Below are 12,883 nucleotides of genomic sequence, written 5' to 3'. Positions count from 1 at the left end.
TTAGAGCTCGACAGTCTGTCTAAGACAGACAAAAACTGTCTTAGACAAAGTTGTTCCATATGATAGAGCGTTCATTTTTGTGTTGTCGAAAAATAGGGTGACCAACATTGTCGATGAAATAAAAAATATAACTTTCTTATCTCAATAGATAGAGGTAAACATAGTTCGACAATGTTGTAGTTCCAGTTAGTTGAGACATCTTTGTAGACCAAAGTTTTTTTCTATCTCTTGAAATAATCTGGCGCCTTTTCTAAGTTGCGTTAGGGTCATCATGAAAAAAAACTGTTTTTGCTCCAACTTTTATATTTCTAATTCTACATACAAACTGGCTTCAAAAGACTTTTAGACCTTAATAATACAAACATTTTGCGATGCAGAACTTGTCAATATCTCAACTTTACTCAAAGTTATTGATATTTCTTCCTAAAAAATAAAAATGTTTGTCATTCTTTCTGGGACAAACATAAACAAAGTTAATTGGCGGCATTTGAAAGAGCATATTTCACTCTACATGATGTGTGATCTGAACTGATCGCAACGATTGCTGCCTATTTATAGCGTACATTATCAACATTACCAACGCACTCAATATCATATCCTTCATAATAGAGACACAGTCAGCTCGCGCAGTCCGAAGCCGCCGGACGCAAAGTTGTTCGTGTCCGTTATTGTGTTGTAATAATACCCCCACATTCCGTTTTGCCTGCCAAGATCGGGTCGATGAAATGTCAACAATCGACCTCAAATGCTGCCACCTTGCAATCGAGTTATCGACCTTTCATATGCATTCATCGAACAACTTGACACCACTTTTTCGCCAACATGTGCAAGGTGTCGACCTGCTTGCAGCACTGCTTGCTGCTTGTTTGTATTGGTTTGTTATTGAAAATGAAAAGGAAATACATTGATCGATTTTAATAATTTTATTGAAAAAAAATAATAAAAATACATGTATAATAAAAATAAGGTATATAATGGAATCGGTGCATCCGGGTTGTCTGGATTGACGATTCAAATCCGACTGAGTACATTGATGAATACCTCCTTGCCCTTGATGACACAGATATGTGGCTGAGGAGGATTCTTCAATGTGCGTGAAGCACGGGATCTCCGATGGGGAATATTGCTCGAAATACTATCGATGGCCAGGTCCTGCTGCTGTTACTGTTGATGCTGTTCCCCGGAATAGCACCCTGGACTTAAAGGATACTGCTGCGGGAAAGCTGATGCTGTTGGCTGGCGTGACAGAAGTGGAAATAAGCAATGTGGTGATGAGGGAAATCATCTTTCTCACTCGCCGATTGATTGAGTCGGATGTATTCATAGCTGAAACAAAATAAAATGATTAGTAAGTGAAAAGCAGAAATGAATTCCCTACTCACCAGTTGTATGATCCGGATAAAAATGCGAACATTAAAATATCATGCGATTACGTTCGCTTACCTCGCCTATTTTCATTCTACTATACAACGGAATCAGTGTATTCGGGTTCCTCCGGGTGGTAATTCAGCTGAGCAAGTTGATAAATACCTCCTTGTCGTTGAGTTTTCGTGTCTGAAGAGGATTTTTGAATGTGCGCGAAGCACGGAACCTCTAATGGGGAAAGTTCTTCGCAATACCATACCATGGTCAAATTCTGCTGCTGCTACTGTTGATGCTGTCCCCCGGCATTGCCAACAAGGGTTGGAGGTTACTGCTGCAGGAAAACGGATGTTGTTGGCTGCTGTGATAGAAGTGGAAAACCGTACTGTGGTGATGGGAGAAATCATCTTTCTCACTTACCGATTGATGGAAGCAAACAAGTTGAATGTATTCATAGCTGATAAGACAAGATAAAATAATTAATAATTAAAAAGCCGAAATATATTTCATACTCACCAGTTGTATGATCCATTTGTTTTTGTTTGAGATGACAGTTTAGCGGAGTGGAAAAAAGAACCACCAGTGATGCCATTTGGTTTGTTTAATTATTCAGTATTTTCGACTAACGAACTATCCGCGTTGACGATATTGGGGAATAGGCATGGATTAGGGAATAGGCATGGATATGGATTTGCAGAAGGAATGAATACACTTTTAAAATGAAAATTATGAATGAACATGATTTTTCCTTAATAAAATTAGTACTCTATGTAAGTGAAAATCACTATTGCCTGCAAGTGGTGAAAAAACGTCATAAAAAATATGTTTTGAGATAATTTTATATTATAATGACAAGTTTTTTTTGAGAATATCTGAACGTCTATAGAAAATAATTCAAATTAGGGTCATGACAACGTACTTTAAGTAGAAAAAAACAGGAAGTGGGTTATATCTATGGTATAACCGCAAGGGTGACGTAGGACTATCGTTGATTTAGAGATCATTTGTATGAAGTTGAATCTGAATTCATTCTGAATGAATGAATATTTGGAGAACTTCGAAAACGAGAGCGTTACGTTGGAGGCACAAGGTTTTATGCATCCAATATTGGATACGGAAATATCCTACTGATGGGGAAGAATAATCTTCAGAAGCTATCCTGTTGATTGCGATTGATTGAAAAACCACAAAACCAAATGTATTTGATCACAGTGTTACATGGATAGAAAACATTCAATCAAACTCTTTCACATGAATATATTTAGAAAATTCCCAAAGGAACTGGCAGATTATTTTCAGTAACGATTAGATATTTCCACATTTTCCTCGATACTGGAAGCCCACCAGTGGTTAATGCCAACTCGATAACCACCTGTTAATAGCACTTGATTGAAACATATTTGGTCACAGTGTTACATGGATAGAAAACATTCAATTAAACTCTTTCACATGAATATATTTTGAAAATTCCCAAAGGAACTGGCAGATTATTTTCCAGCAATGATTAGATCTTTCCGGAACTTTCTCGATGCTGAATGGCATCCTAACGGAAAGAGTTCTGCGCGTGTATGTGTCGATCCTTCGCCGTCCACCTCCTCCAGCACGTTAGGCAACGAAGTTGTCTTGTCGATGTCCTCACGAAAAATGAATGTGTCTCACCACCAGAATATGGCTTAAGTATGCTTTTTGTGTGTGATTGAATCGAGAGAAGGTGTGGTTTACAATGGCAATTTGGAAGGCAAACTAGAGGGGAATGAACTCTCTGAGCTCGGAACTTTCGGCGACTGAGCAATAATCGATTGCGGGCGCATACAATATTGGATACGGAAATATCCTACTGATGGGGAAGAATAATCTTCTGAAGCTATCCTGTTAATTGCGATTGATTGAAAAACCACAAAACCAAATGTATTTGGTCACAGTGTTACATGGATAGAAAACATTCAATTAAACTCTTTCACATGAATATATTTTGAAAATTCCCAAAGGAACTGGCAGATTATTTTCAGTAACGATTAGATATTTCCACATTTTCCTCGATACTGGAAGCCCACCAGTGGTTAATGCCAACTCGATAACCACCTGTTAATAGCACTTGATTGAAACATATTTGGTCACAGTGTAACATGGATAGAAAACATTCAATTAAACTCTTTCACATGAATATATTTTGAAAATTCCCAAAGGAACTGGCAGATTATTTTCAGTAACGATTAGATATTTCCACATTTTCCTCGATACTGGAAGCCCACCAGTGGTTAATGCCAACTCGATAACCACCTGTTAATAGCACTTGATTGAAACATATTTGGTCACAGTGTTACATGGATAGAAAACATTCAATTAAACTCTTTCACATGAATATATTTTGAAAATTCCCAAAGGAACTGGCAGATTATTTTCAGTAACGATTAGATATTTCCACATTTTCCTCGATACTGGAAGCCCACCAGTGGTTAATGCCAACTCGATAACCACCTGTTAATAGCCGCGCGTGTATGTGTGTGTAGCGATGTCTTCCCAGGGAACCGTTTGTGGCATCACTCTCCTCCTGATAGATTCCCTTCTGGCCTAGGGTGCACAAACAGGCTCTTGGTGACACCGTTCATCCGCGCTTTCATGATAAATAAAGAGCTTCACCGCAACAGCGACAACATGCTCCAATCGCTGTTCAATTAGAACTGAGTGGATTTCCGAGCGCCGCTCGCTTATATACCGATTGGTGATTTCAATAGCCTGTTTTGAAAGCAATTTTAAGACTATTGAAACAAGTTTTTGGATCAGAAAGTAACAAGTATAGAACGCGTAGATATTTTATCTTTCGAATGAAGTGTTTATCATACCATTTCGTTCAGTTGTTTAGGAGCTATTAACGCTCAAAATCTCGGTCTCCGGCGTAACGCTTTCGTTTTCGAAACTTTGATTTTACACCCCGGTATAGAAATGAAAGACGTAGTCCTACGTCAAAATATGCAAAGAAAAAAATTTCATACAAATTTTAGCAAATATAAACTGATTCGGGCCGACTAATATGATAGAGAATAGTTTGCCTCATACAAACTAATGCTGTATCCAGATGTCGATACCTAATCGTCGTCATCGTGAATAGGTAACAGCGTTACGGTCGTTGTTAGGTCGATGTTTTTTTCGTCGATTGGATTATGGGCCGTTATCGGTTTCGCTGAAGTGATTGTTTCGCCCTAACGGGGTTTCCTATATTGCGAGAGTGAAGTGATAAGTAATCACAACCAGCGGGAGGGGGAAGTCCTCCACTGCGGGCGCTGTGAGTGTGTGCCGTATCATCGTGTGTGTGTGTGCCGTTCTATCGCCATCGTATTGTGGTGCGATACACCATTGCTGTTGTGCCAAGCGATCATCACGTGGTTCGATTGGAGCACCGGTACAAATCATCCGCACTGTGCGCTTCAAGTATTTTAGTATATTAGGCTGTCAAAAAAGTCCTGCGGTATTTTTTTTTGAATTTTCATTTGTTCATAAAATTAGTTACAATCATCTGTTTTAAGTCAAATATGCGCCGATTTGTTCGATGACTTGTTCCCAACGAGATGCCAACTTCATAAAACCCCTGTTATAGAAGCTCGCTTCCTTATTGGCAAAAAACTCGGATAGCCAATTTTCACAGGCCTCTTTTGTGGCTAACTTCCATGGACAAAAACAGCTGGTAGTCACTTGGTGCAAGGTCCGGACTATACGGCGGATACAAAAGTACCTCCCATCCAAGTTCCCGGAGTTTCTGGCACGTCACCAAAGAAGTGTGTGGCCTGGCGTTGTCCTGATGGAAGACAATGCGGCCTCTGTTTATCAAAGATGGCCTTTTCTTCATGAGTGCTACCTTCAAGCGGTCCAGTTGTTGGCAGTACAGGTCCGAATTGAGCGTTTGGCCATAGGGAAGCAGCTCATAATAGATTATTCCTTGACAATCCCACCAAACACACAGCAGAACCTTCCTGGCCATTAATGAGGGCTTGGCCACCGTCTGAGCCGCTTCAGCGGGCTTCGACCACGACCGTTTGCGCTTCACGTTGTCGTAAGTGACCCACTTTTCATCGCCAGTCACCATCCGCTTCAGAAACGCGTCGATTTTGTTGCGATTCAGCAGCGATTCACATGCGTCGATACGGTCAAAGATGTTTTTTGCGTCAACGTGTGTGGCACCCATACATCGAGCTTCTTTGTGAATCCAAGCTACTTCAAATGGTTAATAACGGTTTGATGACTTATCCCCAGCTTTTGGCCGATGCTACGGCTGCTACTATGCCGGTCTTTCTCGGCTAATTCAGCGATTTTGTCGCAATTTTCGACGACAGGCCTTCCGGAGCGTGGCGCATCTTCGACGACCTCTACACCAGAACGAAAACGTTGAAACTATCGTTGTGCGGTGGAAATGGAAACTGTATCGGGTCCATAAAGTGCACAAATTTTATTGGCACCTTCAGATGCATTTTTGCCTTTGTCATAGTGGTACTGTAAAATATGTCGGATTTTCTCTTTATTTTGCTCCATATTTGCGACACTATAACTCACGAACGACTTAACCAAACAAAACACTGTCAAGGACTATATTATAGCGCGCAAAAATACCTTTCCAACAAGCTATAGTATACGTTAAGGATATGCAATCTGACGGCGCCAGTGGTTGTATGGTTAGCGTAACAGCCTCACAATCCGATCGGCCTGGGTTCAATCCCAGCTGGCGTCGTTGGGATTTTCTGAGGCGAAAAATCTCTGGTTACGTCTTCCTTCGGAGCGGAAGTAAAAGAAGTTGGCCCGGCTCATGAGTTGTTGAGTCTGATAGGTAGGAACAGGTGGAGTCGCCTCCCTGATGTCGGTGATTGGCACTAAAGTGGCGGAAAATAGGCCGACGAAAAATAAGCGAAGATAAAAAAAAAAAAAAAGGATATGCAATCCTAGTTGAAGGCAGTTTTGCGACTGGCACGCGAACCCAAATAACTTATAACATTCCAGTAAGACATTCAAGATGCTTGGTATTCCTAAATAATTTTTTGGTGCATAACCTTAACGTTTGCTTCGCCATAACGTCAGTTTAATGCATTGATGTATTCTCAAAGGCACCAACGAAGCCCTTATGAAGACGGAAAATAAACAATGTTAACTGCTTGGAAAAAGACTGAATTATGCCACACAGCTTGTACTATGCTGTAACACCCATCGATGTGAATTCGCTGATGAGTTTGTCAAGAGCGACCGCCTTCACCACCAGCGGGGGGAACTTGATTTTGGTTGCTGCCTGGGCGTTTACATTTTCGACCGACGCGCCGAAATCGCCTACTTCGTTGTTGTTCGGTGCGGTGTCACATTCGCGAAGACTCGGTTCAGTGCGAGCGCTTTTCACTGCACCAACACCGCGTGCATCATTAGATGACGCTTACCTCGTAATTTTATTGCCCCTGGCAATGCGTTCGTTTTATGCAGGGCTCGAGCCTGCCTTCCTCTTCTTCTTGCTCATCACGCACTACGCGAAGCGTCCAATTTATGACGCGGAAAGAAGAACACATGATACGAATAACGCGAAAAACGAACAGAAAAATCAAACGACGATTTCCAAGTTGGATTACCACTGGTGGGGTTCAATCTTAGATCGAAGCGCAGCGAAAGCAAAGTGAACTGGATTACTCAACAGTCCGATGCCGAATGAAAGTTTGCCTCAACGAGATCCACTGTTTATACTCTAGGCAAGTATTCCCCTTCATTCTTCTTCTTTTCCTTTGTTCACGGAGACTTTAAATCCTACGATTTCCCCTCCGTTGATCGTCAATAAGTTGCTCGTTATTAATACCTCTGTTCGGGAAAGCACTCAAATGGACAGAACAAATGTATGGGAAAATAGAAACACTTAAAGTTTTCATGAATTTTAACCATTTACTAACCAGGGGATTCTAATGTATGGCATATTAAACAAATCTTACGGAATTTCCGATTCGTTTAGTATGTAAATCGCCAAAATCCGTTCGCGGCAAAAATAGCTATTAACGTTAACTTTATTTCATAAAAAACGTGACCTGTTTTCTGATTTGACACCCTTAATGAAAGACGTAGTTCTACGTCAAAAATAAAAGTCATGTGAATGGAGAGGACTTTTGTGTACAGCACATGCCACTGGGGCCTTTTGCTGATTGAGTAAGTAATATTTCTTCCAAAACGTCAAAACTTTTCAACCATTGAGTCGATTTCAAAAATCGACATATCAAATGAAATCTTACTCTTCTATGAATCAACTTCAATCGGTCATTCAAACAAATTCAGAAATTGAATACTACCAAAAAACTTTAATCATAAAGCTTAGAAATTTTGCCACTTAATTTTCCACTCTTTCACACCAAATTTCTATCTTGTCGCAATTTTAAACCTCTCAAATTGAATTGTCAAAATGATAGGTCAAACAACGAAAAGCAGGGAAAATTATGTAATTATAAAGATGTTTATTTAAACCTTCCCATCTTATCATTTTTCATCAAAGACCTTGCGTCAAGACAGCTAGAAATCCATACACTCTCGTATCAAGTGTGCCTGACAAAATTATATTCTTCACGTAAACAAGCGATGAAAATGTGGACACTTTTTAGTCAGTGAATGGTATGGAGTTCCAATGCTGTGATTCAGTGATATAAGTAACTCAATTTCGAAAAAAATGGCGTTTCGTTCGTTCTGGCAGAACCCCGACTACATGTGCTCCACAATTGACCTATATTCCTCAATTGGCCTTAGTTCCAGAGTATTGGTCGAATTCATCTCCTTAGGAACATCTGTAACATATTTTTCGCTGTACCACTGTTTAGTGGAATTTGAGTAGTGAAAGCTCGCCAGGTCAGGTCAGAATAAACAATTCTTCCGAATGCACTACTCCTGGGGTATTTTCTAATTCATTGTCCCAGAAGTAGCTTGTTTGCCTCCAAATTCTGCTTTGTGTTCCGATCTGACACAATCCGAGCCTTAGTACTTCTTCATGATGTACTGAGATGACAGGTACGGGTTCCATTTGAATACTTTCGCATGTGTTTTAGGATATACTGGGGGATCTGCTATTTTCCAGGTTTCCGGGCAATGTTCAGAATTTCCATAGTTTAAGGTACAATAAATCAACTTATCCTAGCAACCAATGCCTACTGTAATTCGATACACTATTGATTCAATTCGCTGAAATTTGAAACAAAAACAAGGTAGAAAAGACTGTGTCTAGAGGCACGGATGGAAACCTGACGTAGGACTTTGAGAACACTTGCTTTTGAATTAAGTTTTTGTAACTGTTCAGAAATCCGTAAATTTGGCTCATTCAAAACATCAAATGGTGGCTCTAGGAAACCCGTTTGTTATATGAACTGAACTGAACTTTAAACGGGTTTTAATAGTTCTAGTGGCAAAAATCCGGAACCATTAAATCATAAAATTTTCTATTTTCAATAGCAAACTCGTGAAGAAAACATCAGATAGATATTCCACCATAAGCACGAAAATCTCGACATTCTCTGGTATTCTTGAATAGATGTTCATGAATGTACATAAAAATCCCTATTGATAAAACCGTCCCTACAGAACTATTAATCGATAGGTTGCCTTTTTCTTTCGTTTATTTAATGTAGAGGAATATGATAAGAAGCCATCGTTTTAAAGTGCGTTCTTAAACTTAAGTTTAAATAGCTAGCTTGCATCGGCGATAGTATACTGGAACATTGCCTGTGGTGACACGTAGTAATCATATCGCCAGGTGGTGCAGATTAGATGTTTTGCAAATCAACTCTTCCGCCCCGGGTGCAAAAGCTTCACTCGGCGCTACTGATTGCAAGCATCATATAAATTCAATTTATATAGCTTCTTTGAAGACCAGACCATAAGCAATCAAACTAGGCTTGATTTGTATTTTTTTCATTTAACATTCAACTCATTTTCCGTACTGGTCGGATGCCGCTAAAACGCTGAAGTAAGGAAAGCAAGAATATGGTCACCATACGTTAAAATTGTCAGTTTTATGACACCTTGAATTAGACACTACTAAAAGTTCGGTTGGTGGCGCCATTTCCGAGATCCAATTGTTCCAGTTCAATTCAGAACCACCGGCCGGATTAGGACTACTTTCCCCTATTCTTTAAATTTGAGAGCGTATTTTTGGAATCCCTAAGAAAGAGACCATTTTGTTGAGACGGTGACAAATCTCAATGCTCGACTCAGCTTCGAACTTCTGAAAACGAACGGTTGTTTTTGTATAAATCAATATCAATTTATACGAGCTCTTGTTCCTCTCAGCCAAACACTAGATGGTTTGAAAGCACCAATTCCAACAGATGTGAGCTTTATTTTTATTTTTCGGTTTGTGCGAAATTCTATGAACTTATCAAACGTCATTCGAAGAACCTTTGATTCCGAGCTGGACACTTGTCTGATTTTCTACGTTGATATTTTCATTATTTAATAAAATCTAAAATGTCATGAAATTTTTTCAAACGACTTTGATTTTGTGCACAGATTATGTTAGCGTTACGTAACATGAGGGGGAGAGGGGTGTGTCTTGCGTTACTTATTGTTACATAGTGGAGAGCCAAAAACTAAAAACCGCATTTTTAGCGTTACGTAATTTGTGCAGCACGCCTTATGGAATATTAAACATATCCTCTTTTAGTAAATACCGTCTCTGTTCGTGTACAAAATTTAACTCATGGTTGCCATATTTCGAAAGATTGTGTTTCGAACATGTCCAGATTGCCCCAGATACAAACTATTTCTAGATTTTTCTCCTCTGCCTTGCTTTTGAATGTGATACGAAATCCCACTACCGTTTTATCTGAAAGACGAAAATAGAATGTAACACAGTGTTGAAGGGATACGGGTCTAAAAGATAAAATTGTAGACTACATACAGTGTCGGATAAAATATTAAGACCACTAGACCAAAAGCGAAAAATTCAAATTAATATTAAATGCCAATTCAAATATAGTATATGCTGTAGGCAAAACCTAACGGCGAACTCTTATACTAAGATGAGAACTTTGAAAACCGCGAAGGATGACTCTGCCATAAAGCGAGCCTCCAAGAAAGATCCCTTCAAGGCCTCGAAAAAGATCCGAGACGAACTGAACTTGTCCGTGACAGTCCAACGGCGGCTGGCGGAGCAGGGACTATAGCCCCCGGGAGGTCCCGATGCTGGCGCAGAAGCATTTGAAGGAGCGGCTCAAGTTCACAAAAGACCACTTCGATTGGATCGGTCCGAAAAAGGAATAGCAGTGGCGAAATATACTGTGGTCGGATGAGACGAAAGTAAACCTCATCGGCTCGGACGGAATTACTTGAATCCTTCGCCCAATAGGTTGCGCGCTTACATGCCACAATATGCCACGAAGACATTCAAGCATGGAGGAGGGAACATTATGGTGTGGGGGTGCTTCTCCTGGTACGGGGTTGATCCCCTGTACTGCGTGGGTAAGATCATGGATCGGTGCATCTACGCCCAAATCGTAAAGGATGTTACGCTGCCAAACGCCGAGTGGGAGATGCCTCTGAAATGGCAGTTCATGCATGATTTTTTTCTGAATTATAGTGTCTTCCAACACTATTGGCTGGTTCATTACTTTTACTACCATTTTTAAAAGATTGTCGGAAGTGAGAACTAAACTCGTGACCCTTAGCGTGAGAGGTATGGATGTTACCACTGCACTACATCGCCTTCACATTCATGCAGGATAACGATCCGAAGCACACCGTCCAGACCGTCAAAAAGTGCTTCCGGGATAACAAAGTCGACGCCATGGAGTGGCCAGCGCAGTCACCGGACCTGAACCCCATAGAGAACCTATGGGAGATCTTAAAAAGGTCGGTGTACACGGAGAAGTCGAAGAATAAGAAGCAACTGTGCGATAGGATCCAAGCTTGTTGGTACGCCCTCCCGATCACCACGTGTCAGAAGCTAGTGGAATCCATGCCAAACCGGGAGCGTGAAGTGATGCGTAACAAAGGTTACACGACCAAGTACTAACCCTAGAAGCTTTTCACGGTATGAATTTTCTTGTTTTTTTTTACCATAAATTTCACCGATCCTAATTTTTGTCGCGTCCTTTTAGTTGTTGAGTATGCTTAAAACGCATTTTTAATGAATATCTATTGTTTTAACTACAGATGTTATAATTTTCTTCGAACAATTCAAATACATTATTATAAATTGAATTGAAGGATTGAATTATATTTTCTCTAATTTTTGTCACTTTCTTTTTTGCTTGAGCAGTTGTCTTAATATTTGTCCGACACTGTATGTTGTAAACCATTCGTGTCAAAATAGAAATTGATTTCAAAAATTAGTGAACAGTGTCGGGAACATAACCAAAGAAACGTAGTACTACACCAAGGGCTGTTAATTGAAATAACTTAAAATTACATCCCCAACGACACCACTTCTAATCATTGCTTCCAGCACAAATTCGTAGATATTTGATGATCGATCGCAATCCGGAGGAAATCTGAGGAAAGTTTCTCCTCCTTTATCGCCACGAAATTGTTGGAGTAGACCGTTGGACTTCCGCTTCCGATTTGCCCAAAAATTCTCGATGAGACGCAGCTGGGGGACAATCGGAGGGTTGGCGATCTCCTCTAGCGACTTCTTCGCGTAATTGATGGATGTCAGGTCCGTCCAAAACACAACATCCTCATCATCCTCGGATGATGTTCTTGGATGAACTTCCGGCAGGCACTTGATGCCGTAAATCTCCCCGTTCATCGCAAGTCTTTAAACGACTTTTACATCCCTTTTTCGCTGATTGTTAGCTACAAAAGCTCCTTCTTTGGGAACTGTGAGAGATGTACTTCACGACGGAACTTACCTTCCTGGTCGGGGAGGTGGTGCTGTTCCGACGCGGTCGGTCTTGACTTTCCGCTTGATGATATTCATCTTCGCTGGGTATTTCTTCACTGTCCGTTCCGTTGCTTCGACCTTTCCATGGCCAAAGCCCGGAACGATGTAGCCACCTTTCCCATTTGTTTTCTGCTTTAGCTTCAGCTGCCGTTTTTCGATCGCGTACCACCGTCGGACGGCCGGAACCAGGCCTCCTTTCAATGATCTCATTCTTCTCCAGAAGTGTAAGGATATTATAGAAACCGAAACGAGCGTATCCGACGGATTCAATCCACTTTTTTCGCAATAGGATGGAGCCTCCAATACGCACAAACCATGGAGTACTTTTCTGCTTTCGCCAATGTTTCGGCAGTTCAACTGATAGCGCTGTCAAATTTTGTTTGGAAACTCATGGGTTACTATGATTGACGATGCACAAGTGATCTAATCACCAAGATGTTAAGGAAAACGCCAGAAAAATTGGTAATTTTTTTTAAAGCAAGCGTTTTTACCAACAGTGTTCAACTAACAAATTTGAAAATTTATACTTTCTAAACTACGTGAACTACGAGTCGAAAGCTTTTGTGAAGGACGAAAATAACATAATCAAGATAGATAGTGATCGATCAGTTAGCAGAATTGATAATTAACCATTTTAAGACCAGCAAA

General features: G+C 40.5%; 1 long non-coding RNA gene across 3 annotated transcripts; it reads right to left on the bottom strand.

The window, feature by feature from the left end:
* Positions 1-953: 953 nt before the first annotated feature.
* On the bottom strand, positions 954-2,226 carry LOC129778809 (uncharacterized). Of its 3 annotated transcripts, XR_008743503.1 has the most exons (4): positions 1,879-2,221; positions 1,783-1,819; positions 1,383-1,696; positions 954-1,326 (listed from the first exon to the last, which is right to left on the bottom strand). It is a non-coding gene; the product is annotated as an uncharacterized LOC129778809 (long non-coding RNA). The 3 variants fall into 3 exon arrangements; XR_008743501.1 differs by having other exon boundaries at positions 1,383-1,819; positions 1,879-2,226; XR_008743502.1 differs by lacking the exon at positions 1,879-2,221 and having other exon boundaries at positions 1,383-1,723; positions 1,783-1,820.
* Positions 2,227-12,883: the final 10,657 nt, after the last annotated feature.

The sequence above is a fragment of the Toxorhynchites rutilus genome, chromosome 3 (assembly GCF_029784135.1).
Source record: "Toxorhynchites rutilus septentrionalis strain SRP chromosome 3, ASM2978413v1, whole genome shotgun sequence".
NCBI classification, from domain to species: domain Eukaryota; kingdom Metazoa; phylum Arthropoda; class Insecta; order Diptera; family Culicidae; genus Toxorhynchites; species Toxorhynchites rutilus.
The sequence above is the reverse complement of the archived record's forward strand: the minus strand, read 5'-3'. Positions and strand labels throughout refer to the sequence as shown.